Source organism: Pseudophryne corroboree, chromosome 2 (genome assembly GCF_028390025.1).
Source record: "Pseudophryne corroboree isolate aPseCor3 chromosome 2, aPseCor3.hap2, whole genome shotgun sequence".
Classification (NCBI taxonomy): domain Eukaryota; kingdom Metazoa; phylum Chordata; class Amphibia; order Anura; family Myobatrachidae; genus Pseudophryne; species Pseudophryne corroboree.
In genome coordinates this window covers 310,072,695-310,075,898 of record NC_086445.1, presented here as the reverse complement: position 1 = coordinate 310,075,898, position 3,204 = coordinate 310,072,695, and the positions used below count along the sequence as shown (strand labels likewise).

Sequence of the window (3,204 nt, the reverse complement as noted above, 5' to 3'; positions counted from 1 at the left end):
TATCCATAGATTTGCGGGTCCTTTGTGATTGTGATTCCTGCAATAATTACAAAGTATCTTTTTCCCTTTTCAACACAAACAGGGAGCATTTTGCAACATTGCTGTTACATTTAAAAACCTTATACCATGTTCCTTTGCATTTCCAGATCTTTAGGTTAGTGGGTCCTGGGTGACCCAATATCAGCAACAATTATAAAGTATAATTTATTCCTCTTTTGAGCTCAAACAGGGAGCACTGGCAACCTTACTGTTACATTTTCAAAATTCTGTTACTGGGTTTATTGCACTCAGGTGAAGAATTCTTCACTCTCTATCATTTGTTAATGTGTATACATAACAGTAACTCCAGTTGTAATAAACTGGTATGTATATACTAATTTGCATGTACAGTTGATTGGTACCATTATCGGCTTTTCATCCTTTATTTCTTTTTCGTGGACTCTCACCACTGATTCAGGGGTCACCCCTGTCTAACATTGGCAGCAGATCCATCTTTATCTTTCTACCAAATATTTAGTGAACTCTCATCAGTGATTCCAGAGCCCTCGCTGTCATCCGCAATCCTCTACTATCATACCACACTGTAAACGCCCGAAACTGTCCGATCTTGGAAGCTAATCAGTGTCGGGCTGGGTCAGTACTCAAGTGGGTGACCATTGAGGAATACCCGGTGTTGTAGAGCTTACATTTGTCCATCATGCTCTGAGTCTAACGCTGACAGCAGATTCACACTGCTATCTTTTCTTCACCTGTTCTATTCTTTGTTTAATCAGCGAGCAAATTACCACTACAATTAGATTTGGCACAGTCATAGGACCAACCAGCTGAGGCAGCCCTAGAATCTTCCTTAGGCGTTATATTTCATTTATCTTTCATGGCATTCCTACCAGATTTATGCAATCGGGACCAATTATGCTAATTTTAGCATTGACCTGTTACTATTTGTACAATTATTTACATATTATCAGTTTGTGTTACTGAGGATCAACATAATAATAATTTTTGTATACATTGGAATGTCACCTTATTTGACGACTATACACCCTTTTATTCTATGATGCTAATAAAAGTTATATTTTATATCTAGATTTTCTCCGTATTCTAATTATATAATATCTACATTATTGTCTTAATAGTAAAGAGTGCGCCCACAAAAGAGTCTCTTTTTTCTCCTTATTGTTTCCTTACAGTTTCATTGACTCTGGGTGCACCGCCAAACCATATTTGAAAACTTAGCGTTTCCTTATATCTACGAATTTTGGCTGTTTTTTATTTATTTCATTATATTCCATCCACCAGTGCGGTATTTCTCCCAATACAAATAGTCTGTTTACTGAGTCAATCTCAGTTTCCATACCCTGCACGGTGATCTATTTATACCTATCTCTCTTCTCTTTATTAAGGATCTCTTTCCTTTTCTTCTTTTTGTTGCATCAGGAGTTAGTAATTCTCCAATATTTGGTGACCATCAATACTGGCTACACAAACTTATATTCGCAGCCACATCTAAGACTATGACCACATTCTCATTAAAAACAGAGCTTATACCGAAACGTAGAAATTTGGAAGACTTAGGTGATATCTTCTCTGACACCTCTCCTAACCTGGGTGCTTCAAATGATAGGAGATCTGACCTCTCCAAATTACAGAAAAGCCTACAAAGAAGGGTAAGACTGACTTGGGACATTACCACGTTGGAAAATTACCATAAGACCAAAATTTACCCAAGAGGCCTACGTCCTCGAGTTTTTCCATCATTTCCTTTGGCCACAGAAAATTTGAAGACCGAGTGGGAATCTGTCTTACTAAAATGCTCCCATGAACTAACCCTGATCCTCATCAAACACGACAATTTAGTCCTAGATCAGGTTGAGAAAAGTATTGAAGAGCTAGGTAAAACCCTGGAAATTTGGGAGAAGGATCCTGCCTTTCAGAATTCTTTTGATAAATACAAGAAAGATCTGAACACCTATGAGACAACTATCATAGAACGGAAAAGGAATAAATTCCTCAGGGATAAAAACGATTTCTCTCAAGGAAATATCTTTCGGTGGAATTTCAATACCCCAAGAGGGAGAGGCAGACTCCCAAGGGAGAATATCAGCTCTTCCGAAGTAGAATCCTCATACAGTGAGGATTCCTCTACAGAACTGTTGGAAATTGGAGCTCAAGCTTCCAAGCGCTACAATAGTGAGGATCCTTTTTTAGGGAGAGGACAACATCCAAAAAACAGAAACAAGCAAAGAGGAAGACAAGACGAGGGGGGACGAAACACAAACAGAAATCGAGACTGGGACACCCCGAGAACCTCTCATTACCCCATACGCAACACCAGGAAGCGTTAAGTACGGACAGTCTACAGATTATCAATCTGAGCACCCGAATTCCAACGGAAGACCAATTAGCAATCCTGAGCAAAGGATTATCATTTTCACCTTCTCTGCCATTCAACAGGTTTATGTGGGAAAAGGACCTGAGACTCATTGGTCGTAAACTATTATTGAAAAAATTCTTTGCCAAATCCTCCAGCACTGATCAGATAGACACATCATTAGCTGTCCTTACAGGTTCTCCGTCCATCGCATCTCATTCGCAAGAACCATCGACCTCTGCATCATCAACTATATCACTTTCTGAGGAAGAATTAACAGCAATCAGGTCGTTGGAAGAACTTTATATGGAATCTCCATCCAACTCATCATCTGCTTCCAACACCAGACCAGCATGTAAAGTCAAGTCCACCTTCTTTCCCCCGGACACAAATAGTCCAGAAATAAAGATATTTTTGGATCTTGTATCGAGGGAATTTGATGAAATCCATACCAATTCAAAGAAAAGATGTCTCTCTAGAAATCTAAAATACAGAGAAAGACAGGCCCTCAAGGAAATTCAAGCCTGGCACGATATTATTATCAAGCCCTCAGACAAAGGGGGCAATATCGTGTTATGGCCCACTGAAATGTATGAAGAGGAAGCACGGAGACAGCTGCAGGATTCTTCCTGTTATATAAAATTGCCATTGAACCCGACAGCTAAATTTCATAAACAGTATATGCACATGGTGGAGGAAGCTTTGGCCATCGGAACCATCACTCAGCAGGAAGCTAATTACCTTACAGTTATCAACCCTAAAGTTCCCACATTCTACCTCCTACCTAAGGTGCATAAAAATATCAAAAAACCCCCTGGGAGACCCATTGTCTC

The 3,204-nt window shown here is 39.5% G+C and overlaps 1 pseudogene; it reads left to right on the top strand.

Moving 5' to 3' along the window:
- Nucleotides 1-563: 563 nt before the first annotated feature.
- On the top strand, nucleotides 564-682 carry LOC135052215 (5S ribosomal RNA; annotated as a pseudogene).
- Nucleotides 683-3,204: the final 2,522 nt, after the last annotated feature.